This window comes from Strongylocentrotus purpuratus, unplaced genomic scaffold, assembly GCF_000002235.5.
Source record: "Strongylocentrotus purpuratus isolate Spur 01 unplaced genomic scaffold, Spur_5.0 spur5_scaffold_14, whole genome shotgun sequence".
In the NCBI taxonomy this organism is placed as follows: Eukaryota; Metazoa; Echinodermata; class Echinoidea; order Camarodonta; family Strongylocentrotidae; genus Strongylocentrotus; species Strongylocentrotus purpuratus.
Genome location: NW_022145599.1, coordinates 21326877 through 21349257, shown reverse-complemented (window position 1 = coordinate 21349257; position 22381 = coordinate 21326877). Strand labels below are relative to the sequence as shown.

At 36.9% G+C, this 22381-nt stretch overlaps 1 long non-coding RNA gene and 1 other non-coding gene across 2 annotated transcripts; both read right to left on the bottom strand.

Moving 5' to 3' along the window:
* Positions 1-3182: 3182 nt before the first annotated feature.
* Positions 3183-7881, bottom strand: LOC100890700. Its single transcript, XR_004063957.1, has 7 exons — positions 7785-7881; positions 6689-6820; positions 6073-6233; positions 5500-5716; positions 4818-4915; positions 4350-4481; positions 3183-3464 (listed from the first exon to the last, which is right to left on the bottom strand). It is a non-coding gene; the product is annotated as a putative methyltransferase DDB_G0268948 (long non-coding RNA).
* A 3547-nt stretch (positions 7882-11428) lies between these two features.
* On the bottom strand, positions 11429-11501 carry TRNAR-ACG. Its single transcript has one exon. It is a non-coding gene; the product is annotated as a tRNA-Arg (tRNA).
* Positions 11502-22381: the final 10880 nt, after the last annotated feature.

Below are 22381 nucleotides of genomic sequence, written 5' to 3'. Positions count from 1 at the left end.
GTTCATAAAAGAAAAATTAGCTTGCATTTGAATCGATCTTGATTATTTTCATGTTATTTTTTTCAATGATATAGTCATAACGATATAGTGAAGTCGTCAACCATAGTTTTTATGTTTTCATTTTAGCATTACAAGTTGTTTTTGAATAATTATTGATTCACATCACTATGGCATTTATTATTATTTGCTTGCGCTTTCTCATCACTGCATTTATCAGTTTATGATAACCTACTAATCCTAATTAAATTAAATAGAATTAAATTCGGTTTTCAACAATTATACTAAAATAGGTGTTCATGCCATGGCTCATTGATTGGATACTGATGATATGTGTATGTCGTGCACGATGTACATGTATTTCACTTCTGGTCGCCATGGCGTTCATTCTTCCTCATTTCGCTTCTATTTGTTACCGATGTGGAGAAATAATGGTTTAATTTAGGCAGGGTGGTGGTTTAGTGAGAGAGAAAGAAAATTCCCCCTTTTTAGGGGTATGGTATGTTTTCTTTTCTTTTCTTTCGAGGGGGGTGGGGGTAGATATAAGTAAAACCAATGAATCATTTTATTTGTGAGTGATAGTGGATTGAGTGGAAATGATTAAGAATTTGCACTGTTTGCCTAAATATGTAAGAGAATAATAAATTCCCCGGACATAATGTCGATGATCAGAGTAAATCGCTAGGTTGTATTTCTTAAAAGTGCATTGAATATACAGCCATGAACCCATAAACATATAAAATAAACTTTCGTTTGGAAAAAGTTCCTCTTTGCTAACCTTCGCTCTATATTATACTGCATAGCAATATTTGGTTTCAGAACATAATGCTCAACAATCACAATTAATTCTCTCTTTTGTCTAGGTGTGGCAAATTCATTTTACTCTCATCTCACTGTAAGCATCAGCAAATTCTTTCTGTCTCTCCCCTCTCTCTTTATGTCTGTCTCAGTGTCTCTCTAGCTCTTCCACCAACGAGTCCCTTCCTCCCGCCTTCGAATTCCCTCTTGTCATCTCCCTCCCATCTTCATGCTCTCCCACCTTCACCCTCGCTCTTTTATTCTTCATCTATATATCATTCATTATCTTGTCTTATTCCATTCAACCTTTTATGTTTTTAATACTTTTTATCTCCTCCTTTTTCTTTTTCTTCTTCTTCTTCTTCTTCTACTTCTTCTCCTACTTCTTCCTCTTGTTTTTCTACTTGTTCTTGTTCTTGTTCTTGTTCTTGTTCTTGTTCTTGTTCTTCTTGTTCTTGTTCTTCTTCAGTTCTTCTTCTACTTCTACTTTTACTTCTTCTTCTTTTTCTTCTTCTTCTCGTGTGTCTTTCTTTTAAAGGAGGCTATTTTATTCTTTCTTTCTTTCTTTCTCAGTTCCCTTTAATTCATGATTTTTGTCGCTCTTTGAAGCTCGCACCTGAATCGAGCTTCATCATTGTCATGTTGTTATTTTTTTTTTTTTTACTTGAATGATATAGTGACAGCGTCAACTATGGAGGTAATTTTCTGTTCCCCCCCTCCCTCTTTTATTGTTGTTGCATTGTTTAGCATTGCATATAATTGGCCTCGAATGGCGGAATGTTTTTGAATAATTGATACACATCACTATGCCTACATTATTATTTGCATGCGCTTTCTCATCAATTGTAGAGGTGTTCATGCCATGGCTCATCGAATGGATGATGATATGTGTATGTCGTGCACGATGTATCGCACTCCTGATCTCCATGGTGATCATTCTGCTCATCTCATTTTTATTTGTTACCAATGTTGAGAAATAAGTTTCATTTTTGGGGATAGTTTCATGTCTTTCTTTGTGTCTTTCGGGGGATAGTGTACGATATTAGATTCAGTGGAAATCATTAAAAACCCTATACTTTGACGGTTCTGACTGTTCTCCATAGACTGGCTTACTAGACCATATTCGAATTGTATGCATACTTTCTCTACGACCCCGCGCTTGCCCAAGGCTTGCCTGATAGAGGAACAAGTAATATATGCGGACTGGATTTCGAGTAGTGTAGTTTACTCATTAATAACAGGTTAATGTCACTAGGTCGCCAAGAAAGACAAATATGTTGGTAAATTGGTCTATTACCACTGAAATATAACGTGTTAGAGTTCAGTGTCTTATACATATAGGTACACAATTTGGCGGGGGGGGGGGGGGGGAGGCGAATTCATGGTGTGGGCATGTGTGCACGCCGTCAAAGGTTAAATATTAAAAACATAGGGGTTTATAGTGGAATGGGTGGGTATTTCCAAATTTTAGTCAGGGCACTGACCTCATCTATATCCAAATTTATATTTCCTCTCAATTAGACCTCTTAAAGATAAAGTTGAGTTCTGGTCATGCGATTGCATTGTGGAAGAAACAATGTGGAATCGATCAGAAAAGGTTGATCATCTATCATATAAGTATTGTTGTGTACTGCAAGGTTCTGGAATCATCAAAATGATAAGAAATTTGGCCTAGTCTTGCTAAGTTACAAGCACTGTACACAGAAAGAAATATATGGGATTACATGAACATGTGGCATGTTACATGCCATATTTAGAATATTAAGGCATTTGAAGTGCCATGCTTTTCAGGGAACATTTTTTATCCGATGTTCTTCCACACTTGCATAATACAATTAAAATGCTCACAAATTATTTTCACCTCTTCCCAGAACTCAACCTTCTCTTTAATACGTCAAAAAACACTACTGTGACAGCCAGACACAAAAGAACAATACAATACATGCATTAGTCCTATTTACTTTATAATATCAATCTTTTAATAGAAATATACCATGATACTCTTTGGACTTTGGATATAAAACAGTTATTTTATTATTTCAGTTATTCAGGGAGTTGACAGGGAGTTATGTACACAATGTAATAATGCATATAACAAAATTGCTAAGTAATCGTATCCTCATTTTTCACTTTGTCCGCAAATATCACGTTGAAGCATTTCCAACATATTGCAGAGATAGCTAGTCTGTTGTGCTTAAATTTCAGTGAATGACTGTTGTACAAATTATCAAAACCATGGTTACATTGTAGCCTTCAGCTTCTAAAAATAAATTTGATATAGACATTCAGAAGTCAGATTCTGCTTGAATTTTTTTAATTTTTTTTTAAAAATTTAATTATTTCCAATCTTTTGTCAGGAAAGCCCATTCACCAATAAGTAGTGGTCTTTCATGGGGCCCTGAGTAAACATGAACATATTTACAAAAAAAATCATAACGTTTATACAGAATAGTTAAAATAAAATTCCATATAAACATTTGACAAATATATTGCAATCTAATATAGACATTATCACATCTTATCCATACATATTAGCGATTTGTGAAAATTTCACGAACTTATTTTGAAACTTTCATGAAGCTCGCCCTAGGAGCAAGGTGAGTGGATAGGATACATCAAGAATGGTATCGTCCGAGGATGAGCCAGGACTTGCTACAGCTGACATGACCCTGGATGGCAGGAAGGCGAGATGGGGATGGTGGTGAGAAGGGTAGAGAGGAAGAGAGGAGGAGGAGGGGAGGAAAAGAAATAGGAGAAAAGGGGAGGAAGCAAAAAACAGAAGACTAAGGATAAAAAACAAAAATTCAATCTAAAAAATTCAATCTATGACAGTCAATCTGGCAATGAAACAGTGAAATGGTAGATTAATTATGCTATCTTTGTTTAAAGAATGTTCATGCATGGGTATATAGGCTTAGTCGTTTGTGAAGTAGGTAACTTGGCGAACACCATTACGCTCCCGTGCGTACGTCCGTGTTCTGCCCTCTATATACCCATGCATGAGCAACTTTAAGACCTGAAACAATTGACCATACATTATCTCTATGTGCCCCCTCCCCATATACAGTTAACAACTAAAGCATTCATATCCTTACCAAGATTTGTCATTTTTATGTGGGCAATAAATTTGATTTGCCCCAATGTACGTTTCTTCAGAACGTGAGATACCAAAGCTTACATCTAAAAGTATTCAACAAATGCCCTAATTCAACCAGTCCGCCTTTCATTCGTAAGTTATGAAAAACACAAAGAACATCAGATTTACAAGGGGGATGAATAATTTAGTTGTTAACTTTATATGTATATACATTATTTTCTCAATTATACTAATGCTTGGTTCCCTTTTAACCTAAAGCCTATCTGCACTAGTTTGTCAAGGAGGGACTAGTCCTCCTTGCATGGTCACTGACAGGTGGTTATCTCATCAAATCAGCTCTCAATTAGCATATGACAAAGGGGATCATGGGGGACCAACGGGTTCGGCTTGGGCATTGTTTGCTATATAGAGGGCGCAAGTAGCTACAAGTAGTGCAGTCCCGCTTTAAAGGACCTACTTCTTATGGTACTCCTCAAGAATTTGACCAGATGGGTTAACTTCCAGGTACTTTGCATAGGCTGACCAGCTTCTGATATAACCAATGAGATGAGACACTGACCACTGCATTCTCATCTCCAATGTGTCATCCCTGTTTAAAAAAAAGTGAATAGAATTAACTACACAAGAATGTTAACATTATTTTCATTCCTGTTTGACAAAGAGAATCAATATGCAGCATTAGACTTTTAACGTTCATGTAACCCCTAGATCATAAAGTGAATTAAAGGAAACCTCATCCCCAAGAATAAGTGTATGTATTCTGAAATTGACAATGACAATTTATTCACTTTCCCCCTTAAAGTAGAGGTGCATTGATTTTAAATATTCATTTAATTTGTATTATTGTATAAGGGTATGTTAGATAGGACAAGTTAATCAAAATTTACTGCCTGGAAATATATTTAAAGTTTTTCCCACAATTTACCTCACAAAGTCTGGAAAAGGTATCTCATAACCTGGTAGTTTATTTTCAACAAGTTTTCTCTTCTCATTCCAGAAGGGACCAAGCTCTTTGTTGTAAATCTAGGGGGAACAAAGACAATATAAATATATATGTATATACAATAGTTGGTCATATACAGCCGGGGGCAGGATATAGAAGGTTGTTACCCCCTCCCCTTCTTATTTTGTGCAGAGTGCATTGTACATGTATGTTTCTGACCATTATGATTGCCAGCTCCCCCCCCCCCCCCCCCCAATCCTAGAACAGTTTGTCCATATTGCAAATAATAAGGAATATTGCAGTCCCTAACTCATTCAAGTTTCTTTTAAATAGCATATTTTGACAGGGTATCAGTTTGGGGCTGTTACCCCAGCCCGTTACCTCTGAATAATGATAAGATCATCTATGTATCCGACACATGTAAATCTGGGCCCTGTCTCATAAAATTGTTATCAATAACGAGATACAATGACTGGTGTAAGGTACGGAAGTTGTGGCATTTGATTGGCTGAGAGTCAATTTGTCATAGAAATTTAGCATTAATGATAACAAGTTTTATAAAACGGGGCCCTTGTATACACCCTCCATCCCTCAGCACTCCCACTTCCTCCCATCTCGGCAATCTGATCAATGCCCCTGCATACAAAATACAAAATACACCCACCTCATCAAAGTATTCTTCCAGTTTATTCCTGATATCATCATTTTTGTGGTCCAAGGAAATGTTTGCATAGCCGACAATGGCTAGGCATCCATTTGGCTTCAAGACTCGTCTACATTCATTACAGAAGGCCTGGAAATTCAGCCAATGAACTGCCTGGGAACATGTGATGAGGTCCACAGAGCGGTCTTCAAGGGGTAGAGTTTCGGCTGGTGAAACTCTGAAAAATAAAGTCAGGGTGATAAAATGCAGGGCAATTTAATAACAATTATCTCATCGAATCATATTCAAATTGAGAGCAAAGCACATTTATGGAAGATAGGCATTGTCAAAAGTATGTGAGAAAAGTTTAAAGTAACAGACAATCTAGTCAATATCTCTGATGGGGCATTACGAAACCTGACATGAAGAAAAACACTGTTGGTCATGATTTGACCAAGAAATCATTATAAACACGAGCTTAAGTCAAACGTCCATAATATCCTGAAACAATATACCGTATGTCTTCATTAGACAAACTGCGAAGCATTTAAACTCTCAAACACAAGAACTCTGCAGTTAAAATAGAAGACTTACTTGAATTCAACATTGGGGGCAGTATTTGCCTTTGTTGCTGCCTCCACCTGTGCCTTGCTTATGTCAAACCCAATTGCCTGTTCAAATTGTGAGCTCAAGCCATAGGTCCCCTGGCCAGATCCACAACCAACGTCTACGAGCAGCTGGTGAGGAGGTGGTCTCTAGGAGCAAATGAAAACGCGAGAAAGTGTAATTTTTTATTCATTTGGACGCCTGAATCAACGAGCTAAAACAAGCTTTCTAAAGGTGTTCCCTTTTCCTGCTAATCATTTTCACAGTTCATTTAAATTAACTTAACATAATGTGCATGATTTGTATATTTTGAACTGTCTGTACTTATATATAACATGTATATCTTTGTTTGTTTTTTGATGGAAATAAAGTCTTTTGAATTGAATTGAATTGAAGATCATAATTATAGTACAGTAGTATCTTTGCTGCTGCACAAATAATACAGAATTCTAGTTGAAACCCCAATATACATATAATTATGCCCAAAGGGCAGCTGCATGTGGTATGCTTTTTTCCCCCTTTGAAATTATCATTAAACTACTACCAAAATAAATTCCAAATAAACATTGGATTTGGCTGTTTTACATTCTACAAGCATTCTCACCTTTTCACTCAAGAAGGACATAATCTTGTGAAATAATTCTGCTGGATAGGTAGGCCTAAATTTGATGTAGTCATCGACCTGCTTAACCCCCTCAAATAACCTGTACGACATGGTGGATGAATCAATATCCAACTGCAGAACGAAAAGAACAAAGGAAAAAGAAAGTGTAAAAATACATTCACAATCAAATTTCACATGAAACGATTAGAATGGTCGATCTTTATTAACTTTTGCAGGCATGAAAATCAGAATAAGCTGATTGTGCTGTGGACAAAGGTGTCAAAATCTGGAAATCCTAATCCTAACAACAGAAGGTCTAGGGGAGTTGCACAACTTTTTCTATTGGGGCTTTAACCTTGCACATGTATAACGCCTCATACCAAAATCAAATTAGATCAAAATCCTTGTAAACTCTCCTGATTTGTTTTCATATACACACGCACACAACAAAAATCTGTTCCTACTCCATATAAATGATGTCCATGACCATGATGGCATGAGAATGTCACAAGTACCACTAAACTATTTGCAAATGATCAAATCTACAGACAGCAAAGTTGCTCTCTAGAAGTAGATCTAGGCCTAGAAGGATCTTGACGCAATGGTGCCATGGTCACATCAATGGGGCATGCAATTCAGAGTTAAGATAATAGATAGTAAGAATAAGAATAGCTTGTGTGGGATGGGCAGATGGGACTCTTGGTATTGGGAGTCTCCCAAATCGGATTTGCAATTGCGCCTACCTCAAGTCCAAATTAGAAACAACATTTTATCTAGGACTAACATTGAATTTTGAAATAATGTTGACAAAACTTGTTTAGCAGAGCCCCCAGGAATAAAAGTAAGACTATCCAAGTTTAGCGTACCGCCTACCTAGTACCTACCCCCCCCCCCCCCCCCCCCCCCCTCCAAACCCCTTGCAGTGCATCGTAACTACACAATACATAAACGTAGGTACATGGGACCAGTCTCAAAATGAGTTGGTCTTCGTTAATTCTTGTTTACAATATTTAAAGTCGATAAACCACAACGAGAACCTTTAACTTACAGAATAGAATAAAATATGGGAAATTGTTTGTACTCCCAAAATACGAACCTTTACAGCTAACGGAATTGCAGAAAATCGAAGTTTAGTGGTTTGCAGTGGTGTATTGACCACCCGAGCTAGTTCAGAAAGTTAGTCTTGAAATAAAGACCTTATAGTTTTGAATCCAATGGTCCAAACAATAGAAAATTGACCATGTGTTTTATTTAAATCACCAATCCATTTAATATTTTCTTAATTCACTAAAGAATTAATTTAAAGAAGGCATTTTAAATCATAGTACTATTCATCATGGCTCATACATAGATTTGTCGTTGGAGTGTCCGAATTTAGACAACTACTAATTAGGGGAATACCCAACTTCTGAATAAGTCCACTAGCTGCATGTTATATTCCCGCGCAGAGGATTCATTCGTATTCGTCTGATTTGAGGAGAATATGAGAATCGTGACATTTCCCCCTTCTTTTCACCCTTTTCAGACACATGAGGAGGTTTGATGCAGACGACTAGGCTGATTATCACTTGGGTTAGTAATTCAAGATCGAGACTTGCAATTCTTACATCTAGATTCTCCTAAACGGGAATTGCCTCATAGAAGTTTATAACACTTTTAAAAGTATAATAAATATATATTTTTATGTAGATCCACTACTGAAGAAGCCTTCATTAGATCCAGAATGTCTCCAGAACTATCGTCCAGTCTCGAATCTACCTTACTTGTCGAAACTTCTGGAGCGGGTAGCCTTCTCTAGATTGTATGATTACCTACAGGAGAATGATCTACTTGACAATCACCAGTCAGCTTACCGTGCAAATCACAGTGTTGAGACCCTGCTCGTCAACCTGACCAACAACATCCTGACAGAAATGGATGTTGGTAGGATCACAGCAGTCGTGTTATTAGACCTGTCGGCAGCATTTGATACTGTGGACCATCGTATTCTTGTCAATGTATTGTCATCAATTGGAATTCGTGACCACGCACTTGAAGGGTTCATGTCCTAATTGGATGAACGGCAGCAATTGGTATGTGTAAATCATGAAAGATCTGATCCTGTCAAGCTCAGTTGTGGCGTCCCGCAGGGGTCAGTCGGGGGGCCGTTGCTGTTTTCCTTGTACATCACTAGGCTCAAGCAAGTTTTACAGCAGCATGATGTCAAGTATCACTGCTATGCAGATGACATCCAGATCTACGCATCGTTCCTTCCCAATCAAAATGACGCAAGTCGGACTGTCAAACTACTCGAAGCTTGCGTCAAAGATGTGCAAACTTGGATGAACTCGAACTCACTCAAACTGAATGACAGTAAAACTGAACTAATTTTATTGGGTTCCAAATCAAATCTTGCTAAGATACAGTCGTTCAATATATCCATATCAGATTCTGTAATTAGTCCTTCCTCGCAATGTCGTAACCTTGGTGTCATGTTAAACTCGTCTATGTCATTGTCAACTCATGTTTCTAGTATTTGTAAGTCAGTAAGATATCAACTAAGAAATCTAGGTTTTATTAGGAAATACTTAAGTCGTTCAACCACAGAGAAACTTGTACATGCTCTTATTTCATCACGCTTAGATTTCTGTAATTCTATTCTCTATCTACTCCCTAACACACAACTTTCTCGACTTCAGAAACTGCAAAATACTGCTGCACGTATTGTCACACTTTCTTCTCGTAGAACCCACATCACCCCCATTCTCAAAACTCTTCACTGGCTCCCGGTATGTGACCGAATCATTTTTAAGTTGTTGTTGTTAGTTTTCCATTCATTGTATGACTCTGCTCCTTCCTACAATATCAAGTTGATTGTTAAGTATAAGCCTACAAGACGTCTTCGTTCATCTCAATCCTCCTTATTAGTTGTCCCTAAGACGCGCAGTTCCTGGGGGGATAGAGCTTTTTCTCATTCTGGTCCGTCCCTTTGGAATAAGCTGCCACTCAGTATTCGTAATTTAACTACCCTTCATGCCTTCAAAGTTGCTCTAAAAACCCATCTCTTTCTAAACAGTGCTATTTAATCATGTCAATGTAGCGTAATAATTTGTGTTGTTTTAGTTTACTTTATTTTAGTTAAGAATGTTATATTTTTGTGATAGTAATACATGTATGTACAGCGCCATGAGCGTCAGAGCTTGGCGGATACCGGCGCTATATAAATATCCATATTATTAATATGTCTATGTATTATGAATTGCGAAAATTCATATTCCTAACATACACAAGAACTGGGGTAAAATGGGAAAAAGTGTCCAAGCCGCCGCCCCCTCCCCCTATATGGAAAGGACCCCAAAAGTCCCCCCTTTTACATAGGAAAGGTGCCTCCTTCACTTCAGATAATTGCCCTTTTCATTTCTAATAGGTACCTGTTCCACATTCGTATAAATGCCCCTTACCACCTCTGATAAGTGCCCCCTTCACTGAATGATGATAATTGCCCAAATTATAAATCTGAGAGGTGCCCATTTTACTTTAACAAGTGCCTTTTTCATTTGTAATTAGTGCCCCTTCCTCTTTTGATAAGTGCCCCTTTCCATATTTGATGAGTGCCCCTTCTCACCTCTCATAATGCCCTTATGTAGACGTGTGCCCCCTGTCTTTCTAATAAGTGCCATTTTCCCTTGTGATAGATGCCCCTTTTCCTTTTTAAGTAGTGCTACTTTCCATTCTCACGAGTGCCACTATTCATTTCAGATGAGTGCCCCTTTTCAGGCACAAAAAAATGCACCTTTTCATCTTTGATCAGTGCCACTTTTTATTTTGACACGTGCCCCTATCCTTATTTCTAATTAGTGCCATTTTCCTTATAACAATTGCCCCATTTTCCTTTGAAACAAGTGCCCCTTTTCCGTTCTCATTAGTGCCTTTCTCATCCCTGGTGAGTGCCCCCTACCAGGTGCGAGTAGTGCCCCATTTTCACCTCTGATGATTCTGATTTTCACTTTGATACGTTTTCTAATAAGTGTCCTTTTAACTTTGGATATGTGTGTCGACTGTCGATCCTTTTAACTTTGGATATGTCTGCTCTTTTTCTTTCACCATAATATGTGCGCCTAATTTAAAGAGACTAAAAGCACATTCTTTTTAATGATTTCACCCAAAGATCTTTCACTCGCATTTTTATAAATTGCATTTTTTTTTTAAAGGTACTATAAAGTTTTGGTATGGGGTCATGAATTTGGTTCAAATGAACGTATTTGAAGCATATGCAGTCTGACAATATACAATGATCGTTGTCGCGGTGGAAATCGAGTCTAAAGTTATGAAATTGTAAATAATAAACTGTAGCTGTATAATAAACTGTATAGCTCCCTCTCAAGGTCAAGAGATTAATTAAACAAACAATGTTGCTTGACTAAAATCGACCGATTAGATATTCCCGTTTGGAAATTACATATTACAACTACATATTCTGAGAATTTCATGGTCGCAGCTACCATTGTACGGCCGTAAGCGCTATTTGAGATCTATCAAAATTTACCAGGAGCACCGGTAAATTGTTATATTCAATTTTTCTCGAAAACAGAAGTGTTTCAGGGGCTACATTTTCAAGTGTTTATAAATACATCCACAGGGGCATCCAAATAAATCAAAATTGTAAAGAATCACTATCCACCCAATTGTAAAAATTCCCCAAAACTTTGTATGACCTTTAATTATTATTTTTATGACACTATTTCAAAATTACAAAAAATTCGACCTTGCCAGGACTCGAACCTGGAATCCCCTGATTCGTAGTCAGATGCCTTATCCATTGGGCCACAAGGCCGCCCTGCCACTATGGGAAACCTCAATGTTATTATTTTTCCTTTTTTTTTAATTAGGTGGTCTGTTGAAAACAGATCACCTATTGTTTTCGTCAGAATTTTCTTTATTATTATTATTATTCTTTATTTTTATTTATTTCCTACACTTTTTTGTGCCTAGGATAACTCAAGTTCGGTTTCGTCAATTTCATTCAATTTTGGCACAGTCATAGGTCATTGTCATGAGACGTGACAGGAACATTTTCAAGGTCATCAAGTCATCGTGACGTCATCCAGGCGCCATTTTGTGAAATCCCATTATCCATCATATCTTCATGATGCATAGGCAAAGGTCATTCATATCCATATCACATATATTTCAGGTCAAGGGTCTAAAGGTCATGTCATCAAAGGTCACATAAAGGTCACGACGCGCGCGTACGTGCGCGTCAAAATTTAAAAATGCTCAAAATCACTTAACTATCAAAGTAGAGTACGAATCAGGTCATTTTAAGCATTTCAAAATTTTCCGTCCGTAAGTGTCCACGCGCGCGTTGCGCGCGCTCACAACGCGCGGAAAAGGTCAAATTCCTTTTTTTTTACATGATTTAGATTCCTCTTACCGTAAATGACAACTTACATTAATTTCAGTCACTCTTGACCTTTCATAAGGCCGTGAGCGCGCGTCAAAGTTCAAAATCCGCGCGTACTGCTATGGGCAATATAATGCAAATTTGATCAAAAACATTCCATTTTAAAAATCAAAATAGCTCTTCAGATAGTCAATTGACCCCAACTTTTATATCATGGTTGGAAAAAGCATGAGTTGGAGATATGATTTCATGTCTCATTTGACCCTCAATTAACTCATGACGTCATCATAATGGCCTCCAAACTCATAATTTCAATTTGCATATTATGCCGTCAGAATATTTTTGGAAAATTGATTGTATCTTTGTAAATGTTGATCAATTTTCTTCCAAATTTTGATATGTTCTACCCGAGAATATTCTCTACAAATGCGGTTATCACGATTGTTCATTTTGACAAAGGTATCATGGCGTATTTTTGCGATTAAAGGAGGCATGTCAATTTTTCACTTTTTGCGTGTATTCTCTATGGGACATGACTTTTTCTCAAAACTGGATTCTACATTCTCGTCTTTCGCGAGCAATATCTCCGTCGTTTTATTTTTGTTAAGGCTGAGCTTTGAGTATGTTGTAGCTGAGACAATAAGCTATCACAAGTGTGCCCTTTATTTTTCGATCAGATGCCGGGATCATGCTCATATTTCACTTACAAAGTGGGATTAGAGAATTCCATTTTCCGTTTACGTGTAATCTCTATGTGAAATGTTTTGGTATATCGGTAACGCACTTGACTTCCGACCTCGAGGTCCCTGGTTCGAGTCCGGGCGTCTCCAACAATTTTTTTCTTCACTTTTTTTCTTTTTGACCTTTCACTGTACCATCTCCTTTGAATATTAAAACACGTAGAATCGCAAATAATGTAATAAACAACCATATTTACTTTATTATTACCCTATTATCACTTGATCCATTACTTTTTGCGTGTAATCCTTATGGGAGATGACTTTTTCTCAAATCTGGATTCTACATTCTTGTCTTTTGCGAGCAATATCGCCGTTATTTCGGCTTGATTTTTGTTGATTTTTTAGTATGTTGTAGCTGAGACTATATACTATCTCAAAGTTCTCTCATTTTGTTCAGTCTGATGTCATCATGGTCTGTTGATGATGATCATCAACATCATCATGATCGTGATGATCATCATCATCGTCATCACCATTACTATCAAGATCATCATCATCATGATCATCATCATGATCATCATTGTTTACATGTCTATATAACTTGAAGGCAGACCACCTTATTCGTCCTCGTGACGAATTAAAATCTAGTTATTATTATTCTTTATTTTTATTTATTGTTCCCACTTTTTTGTGAACAGGATAACTCAAGATAGGTTTAATCAATTTCGTTCAATTTTGGCACAGTCATAGGTCATTGTCATGAGACGTCAGTGTAACATTTTCAAGGTCATCAAGTCTTCATGACGTCATCCAGGCGCCATTTTGTGTTTTTTTTGGTACTTTTTACTCATGATCATATCTTCATAACGAAAAGACATTTCTCATTCATATTTATCATGATTAAGGTCAATATCCGTCCGGTCAATTTCAAGTCAGAAAACGCACGCGCATGCGTACGTCCGCGCGTCAGCGCGCGCGCAAAAAATAAAAATGCTCAAAATCGTCCTAAATTCATTTTGCATACGTTTCAGGCCATTCTAAGCATTTTGCAAAAAAACGCGCGCACGCACATGCGCGCGCGTTTTCGCGCGTACTGGTATTTTTCAACATAGAATCGCCAAATTTTCTCTGTCATCGTATTTGGCACATTTTCCCAAGCATTTTGATACCTTGTTCACCTTTTTCTGACCATTAATAACGGAATGAGCGTCCGTTTAAGATAATTTCCGTGCGTGCGAGCTCTTGTAATACATAGCATACATGGGCAAAAACATGCCTATACAAAATCCATTGTAGCGCTTTAGGATGCAAAGTGAACCCAATTTTTTTCTCCATATTTTGATAGAGTATGAATCGGAGATATGATTTCATGTCTCATTTGACCCTCAATTAACTCATGACGTCATCATAACGGCCTCCCAACTCAAAATTTCAATTTGCATATTATGACGTCAGCAGATTTCTGGAAAATAGACTGTATCTCTGTCAATATTGATCAATTTTCTTTCAAATTTTGATATGATCTAGCTGAGACAATTCTCTACAAATGCAGTAACCACGATATTTCATTTTGACAAAGGCATCATGGCGTATTTTTGCGATTAAAGGAGGCATGTCAATTTTTCACATTTTGCGTGTATTCTCTATGGGACATGACTTTTTCTCAAAACTGGATTCTACATCCTGTCTTTTGCGAGCAATATCTCCGTCGTTTTAGCTTTGTTTACGCTGAACTTTGAGTATGTTGTAGCTGAGACAATAAGCTATCACAAGTGTGCCCTTTATTTTTCGATCAGATGCCGGGATCATGCTCATATTTCAATTACAAAGTGGGATTTGTGCATTCCATTTTCCGTTTACGTGTAATCTCTATGGGAAATGTTTTGGTATATCGGTAACGCACTTGACTTCCGACCTCGTGGTCCCTGGTTCGAGTCCGGGCGTCTCCAACAATTTTTTTTTCTTCACTTTTTTTTCTTTTTGACCATTCACTCTACCATCTCCTTTGAATATTAAAACACGTACAATCGCAAATAATGTAATAAACAACCATATTTACTTTATTATTACCCTATTATCACTAGATCCATTACTTTTTGCGTGTAATCCTTATGGGAGATGACTTTTTCTCAAATCTGGATTCTACATTCTTGTCTTTTGCGAGCAATATCGCCGTTATTTCGGCTTGATTTTTGTTGATTTTTGAGTATGTTGTAGCTGAGACTATATACTATCTAAATGTTCTCTCATTTTTTTCAGTCTGATGTCATCGTGGTCTGTTGATGATAATCATCAACATCATTATGATCATCATCATCATCATCGTCGTCATCCCCATTACTATCAAGATCATCATCATCATCATGATCATCATTGTTTACATGTCTATATAACTTCTCCCTTTCTCAATATAGTAAATATTATAATACATCATAAGACTTGAAGACAGACCACCTAATTCGTCCCCATGACGAATTAAATTTCTAGTTATTATTTATTATTCTTTATTTTTATTTATTGTTCCCACTTTTTTGTGAACAGGATAACTCAAGATCGGTTTAATCAATTTCGTTCAATTTTGGCACAGTCATAGGTCATTGTCATGAGACGTCAGTGTAACATTTTCAAGGTCATCAAGTCTTCATGACGTCATCCAGGCGCCATTTTGTGTTTTTCTTGGTACTTTTTACTCATGATCATATCTTCATAACGGAAAGGCATTTCTCTTTCATATTTATCATGATTAAGGTCAATATCCGTCCGATCAATTTCAAGTCAGAAAACGCGCGCGCATGTGTAATTCCGCGCGTCAGCGCGCGCGCAAAAAATAAAAATGCTCAAAATCGTCCCAAATTCATTTTGCATACGTTTCAGGCCATTCTAAGCATTTTGCAAAAAAACGCGCGCACGCAAATGCGCGCGCGTTTTCGCGCGTACTGGTATTTTTCAACATAGAATCGCCAAATTTTTTCTGTCATCATATTTGGCACATTTTCCCAAGCATTTTGATACCTTGTTCACCTTTTTCTGCCCATTAATAACGGAATGAGCGTCCGTTTAAGATAATTTCCGTGCGTGCGAGCTCTTGTAAAACATAGCATACATGGGCAAAAACATGCCTATACAAAATCCATTGTAGCGCTTAAGGATGCAAAGTGATCCCAATTTTGTTTTCATATTTTGATAGAGTATGAATTGGAGATATGATTTCATGTCTCATTTGACCCTCAATTAACTCATGACGTCATCACAATGGCCTCCGAACTCAAAATTTCAATTTGCATATTATGACGTCAGCATATTTCTGGAAAATTGACTGTATCTCTGTAAATATTGATCGATTTTCTTCCAAATTTTGATATGATCTACCTGAGACAATTTTCTACAAAGACAGTCACCACAATATTTTATTTTGACAAAGGTATCATGGCGTATTTTTGCGATTAAAGGTGGCATGTCAATTTTTCACATTCTGCGTGTATTCTCTATGGGACATGACTTTTTCTCAAAACTGGATTCTACATCCTGTCTTTTGCGAGCAATATCTTCGTCGTTTTAGCTGTGTTTTCGCTGAGCTTTGAGTATGATGTAGCTGAGAGAATAAGCTATCACAAGTGTGCCCTTTATTTTTCGATCAGATGCCGGGATCATGCTCATATTTCACTTACAAAGTGGGATTTGTGAATTCTATTTTCCGTTTACGTGTAATCTCTATGGGAAATGTTTTGGCATATCGGTAACGCGCTTGACTTCCGACCTTGAGGTCCCTGGTTCGAGTCCGGGAGTTTCCAACAATTTTTTTTCTTCACTTTTTTTTTCTTTTTTGACTTTTCAATGATCATAAAATTGAAAACAGACCACCTAATTCGTCCCCATGACGAATTAAATTTCTAGTTATTCTTTATCAGGTGGGCTGTATAACGTACAGACCACCTTATAATTTCGTTAGAATTGCCTTTATTTATTATTATTATATATTTTTCTTATTTCTAACCACTTTTTTGTGAACAAGATAACTTGGAAATGGCTCAATCAAATGCCTAGAAATTTGGCACACATATGTATAGACATATGTACAAAGCACAATAACGTTTTCAACATTGACCTTCACTGATGACGTCATCTAGGCGCCATTTTGTAAAATTTTACGAAAATCAACTCATGATCATATCTTCATAACCAAAAGGTATTTCTCGTTCATATTTATCATGATCAAGGTCAATATCCGTCCAGTCAATAAAAGGTCAAATAACGCGCGCCTGCGCGTACGTCCGCGCGTCAATGCGCGCGCAAAATTTTGAAATGCTCAAAATCGTCGCAAAATCATTTTGCATACGTTTTAGGCCATTCTAAGCATTTTATAAAAAATCGCGCGTACGAGCATGCGCGCGCGTTTTCGCGCGTAAAACTTTTGCACAACATTGAATTGCTTTTTTTTTTCTTTCATAATATACCACATATATTTACAAACAAATTGATACCACGTTTGTCTCTTTATGACTATTAATAACGGATTGATCGACCGTTTAACAAAAATTTCCGTGCGCGCGAGCTCTTGTAATACATAGCAAATATGGGCAAAAACATGCCTATACAAAATCCATTGTAGCTCTTTAGGATGCAAGGTGACCCCAATTTGTTTTCATATTTTAATAGAGTATGATTCGGAGATATTGTTTCATGTCTCATTCGACCCTCAATTAACTCATGACGTCATCACAATGGCCTCCGAACTCAAAATTCCAATTTGCATATTATGACGTCAGCATATTTATGGAAAATTGATTGTATCTCTGTAAATATTGATTGATTTTCTTCCAAATTTTGATATGTTCTAGCTGAGACAATTCTCTACAAAGGCAATTGCTATTATTTTTCATTTTGACAAAGGCATGGCGTATTTTTGCGATTAAAGGAGGCATGTAAATTTTTTACATTTTGCGTGTATTCTCTATGGGATATGACTTTTTCTCAAAACTCTATTCTACATTCCCGTCTTTCGCGAGCAATATCTACGTCGTTTTAGCTTCGTTTACGCTGAACTTCGAGTATGTTGTAGATGAGACAAAAAGCTATCTCAAATGTACCCTTTATTTTGTCTCAATTTTTTGTTGGATCAGCCCACCTATACTTGTTCCAAACAAGTATTACAAATCTAGTTTTTATTTATTGTTCCCACTTTTTTGTGAACAGGATAACTCAAGATAGGTTTAATCAATTTCGTTCAATTTTGGCACAGTTATAGGTCATTGTCATGAGACGTCAGTGTAACATTTTCAAGGTCATCAGGTCTTCATGACGTCATCCAGGCGCCATTTTGTGTTTTTTTTGGTACTTTTTACTCATGATCATATCTTCATAACGAAAAGGCATTTCTCATTCATATTTATCATGATTAAGGTCAATATCCGTCCGGTCAATTTCAAGTCAGAAAACGCACGCGCATGCGTACGTCCGCGCGTCAGCGCGCGCGCAAAAAATAAAAATGCTCAAAATCGTCCTAAATTCATTTTGCATACGTTTCAGGCCATTCTAAGCATTTTGCAAAAAAACGAGCGCACGCACATGCGCGCGCATTTTCGCGCGTACTGGTATTTTTCAACATAGAATCGCCAAATTTTCTCTGTCATCATATTTGGCACATTTTCCTAAGCATTTTGATACCTTTTTCACCTTTTTCTGCCCATTAATAACGGAATGAGCGTCCGTTTAAGATAATTTCCGTGCGTGCGAGCTCTTGTAATACATAGCATACATGGGCAAAAACATGCCTATACAAAATCCATTGTAGCGCTTAAGGATGCAAGGTAACCTCAATTTTTTTTTAAATATTTTGATAGAGTATGAATCGGTGATATAATTTCATGTCTCATTTGACCCTCAATTAACACATGACGTCATCGTAATGGCCTCCGAACTCAAAATTTGAATTTACATATTATGACGTCAGCATATTTTTGGAAAATCGATTGTATCTCTGTAAATATTGATCGATTTTTTTTCCAAATTTTGATATGTTTTAGCTGTGATAATTTTCTACAAATGTAGTAGCCACGATATTTCATTTTGACAAAGGAATCATGGCGTATTTTTGCGATTAAAGGAGGCATGTAAATTTTTTACATTTTGCGTGTATTCTCTATGGGACATGACTTTTTCTCAAAACTGGATTCAACATTCCTGTTTTTTGCGAGCAATATATCGACATTATTTCTGCTTGGATTATGTTGATTTTCGAGTATGTTGTAGCTGAGACTATATGTTATCTAAATCACCCCTCATTCTTCCAATACTTCCAAGATCACGCTCATGATCATCATCATTGTCATTATGATGATAATCATTCCATCAACATCATCATGATCATCATGATCATCATGATCATCATGATCACCATAATCATCATCATCGTCATCTTCATCACCATTATCATCATCATCATCATCATGACCATGATCATCATCATGATTATCATTATCGTCATCATGACAATCATGATCACGATCAAGTAGTTCATTTATCAATACTTTGTGTCATATTCATTAGAACTACTTATTTTGATATTTGTTTGCATTAAATTTGATCATGATTCATCATGTAGATAATTTCTCAATATTTCGTTCATCAGTTTAGTTCAGTTTATCAGTTCATCCTTTTAGCTCATCGATTCAGTTCATTTCACATCAGTTCAATCTATCAGTTCATCAGTACTTCATCCATCAATTCAAGACAGACCACCTAATTCGTCCCCATGACGAATTAAATTTCTAGTCTTTCTTTATTATTAGGTGGTCTGTTATCAACAGACCACCTATTGTTTTCGTCAGAATTTTCTTTCTTTATTATTTTTATTTATTATTTATTATTCTTTATTTTTATTTATTGTTCCCACTTTTTTGTGAACAGGATAACTCAAGATCGGTTTAATCAATTTCGTTCAATTTTGGCACCGTCATAGGTCATTGTCATGAGACGTCAGTGTAACATTTTCAAGGTCATCAAGTCTTCATGACGTCATCCAGGCGCCATTTTGTGTTTTTTTTGGTACTTTTTACTCATGATCATATCTTCATAACAAAAAGGCATTTCTCATTCATATTTATCATGATTAAGGTCAATATCCGTCCGGTCAATTTCAAGTCAGAAAACGCACGCGCATGCGTACGTCCGCGCGATAGCGCGCGCGCAAAAAATAAAAATGCTCAAAATCGTCCCAAATTCATTTTGCATACGTTTCAGGCCATTCTAAGCATTTTGCAAAAAAACGCGCGCACGCACATGCGCGCACGTTTTCGCGCGTACTGGTATTTTTCAACATAGAATCGCCAAATTTTCTCTGTCATCGTATTTGGCACATTTTCCCAAGCATTTTGATACCTTTTTCACCTTTTTCTGCCCATTAATAAGGGAATGAGCGTCCGTTTAAGATAATTTCCGTGCGTGCGAGCTCTTGTAATACATAGCATACATGGGCAAAAACATGCCTATACAAAATCCATTGTAGCGCTTAAGGATGCAAGGTGATCCCAATTTTGTTTTCATATTTTGATAGAGTATGAATTGGAGATATGATTTCATGTCTCATTTGACCCTCAATTAACTCATGACGTCATCATAATGGCCTCCGAACTCAAAATTTCAATTTGCATATTTTGACGTCAGCATATTTTTGGAAAATTGATTGTATCTCTGTAAATGTTGACCGATTTTCTTCCAAATTTTGATATGTTCTAGCTGAGACAATTTTCTACAAATGCAGTTGCCACAATTTTTCATTTTGACAAATGGATCATTGCGTAATTTGCGATTAAAGGGGGCATGTCAATTTTTAACATTTTGCGTGTATTCTCTATGGGACATGATTTTTTCTCAAAACTGGATTCTACATTCCCGTCTTTCGCGAGCAATATCTCCGTTGTTTTAGTTTCGTTTTCGCTGAGCTTTGAGTATGATGTAGCTGAGACAATCAGCTATCACAAATGTCTACTTTATTTTTTTATCAGATGCCGGGATCATGCTCATATTTCACTTGCAAAGTTGGATTTGCGAATTCCATTTTCCGTTTACGTGTAATCGCTATGGGAAATGTTTTGGTATATCGGTAACGCACTTGACTTCCGACCTTGAGACCCCTGGTTCGAGTCCGGGCGTCTTTACCAATATTTTTCTTCACTTTTTTTTCATTTTGACCTTTCACTGTGCAATCTCCTTTGAATTTTAAAACACGTAGTGTCGTATATTATATGTCCATAAATACGAAAGTAATACTGCTAGAAGTATACGCCATTATGCTCGTTGCTAAGCTTACTTTATTCTGCCGGAGAGGGCAGTATTTCACTGTTTTGTACAGACAAGTTTCTGATGGATATACATAGCAAATATCACATAACTACACGTAGAATCGCAAATAATGTAATAAACAACCATATTTACTTTATTATTACCCTATTATCACTTGATCCATTACTTTTCGCCTGTAATCCCCATGGGAGATGACTTTTTCTCAAATCTGGATTCTACATTCCTGTCTTTTGCGAGCAATATCGCCGTTATTTCCGCCTGGTTTTTGTTCATTTTGGAGTACATATGTAGCTGCATGAGACTATATGCTATCTAAATGTCCCCTCATTTTTTCAATCAGATGTCAGAATCACGCTCATGATCATCATCATGATCATAATGATGATGATGATCATCATCATGGTCTGAAATCTGGATTCTAAATTCCTGTCTTTTGCGAGCAATAATAATCGCCGTTATTTCCGCTCCGTTTTTGTTGATTTTTTACTATGTTGTAGCTGAGACTATATGCTATCTAACTGTCCCCCTCATTTTTTCAATCAGATGTCAGGATCACGCTCATTATCATCATTAACATTATCATTATAATCATCATCATCATCATTACTATCAAGATCATCATCATCATCATTATGATCATTGTTTACATGTAGATATCGGTATAATTTCTCTCTTTTTCTATATGGGAGATGACTTTTTCTCAAATCTGGATTCTACATTCCTTTGAGAGCAATATCGCCGTTATTTCCGCTTGTTTTTTAAAATATTTTTGAGCATGTTGTAGCTGAGACTATATGCTATCTAAATGTCCCCTCATTTTTTTCAATCAGATATCAGGATCACGCTCATGATCATCATCATCAATATCATCATGATCATCATCATCGTGATGGTCTGATGATCAACATCATCATTAACATTATCATTATTATCATCATCTAACATTATCATCACCTTCATGTTCATCATCATCATGATTGTCTATAACTTCTCCCTTTCTCTATATAGTAAATATTCAAATCTATTTATGCTAGTAGAGTGCCTCGATTGCATCTCTTTCTCTTTCTCCTCTCTCTTGCTATATTCCCCTTCTCCTCTCTTGTTCTGCCCCTCTCTCTTGCTTTGTTTCTGCATCCCCCTCTCTCTCTACTCTTCACCCTCTCCCTTCCTTGCCTCCCTCTGTCTCTCTTGCGATGTCTCGATCTATCTCCGCCCTTCTCTTTTGTTATACTCTCTCACCCTCTCCCTTTTCCGCCTCTGACTCTCGTTCTCCCTCTATTATGTCTTCCAGTGTTCCCCAATCTTCTTTAACTTTTCCTTCTAACCTTT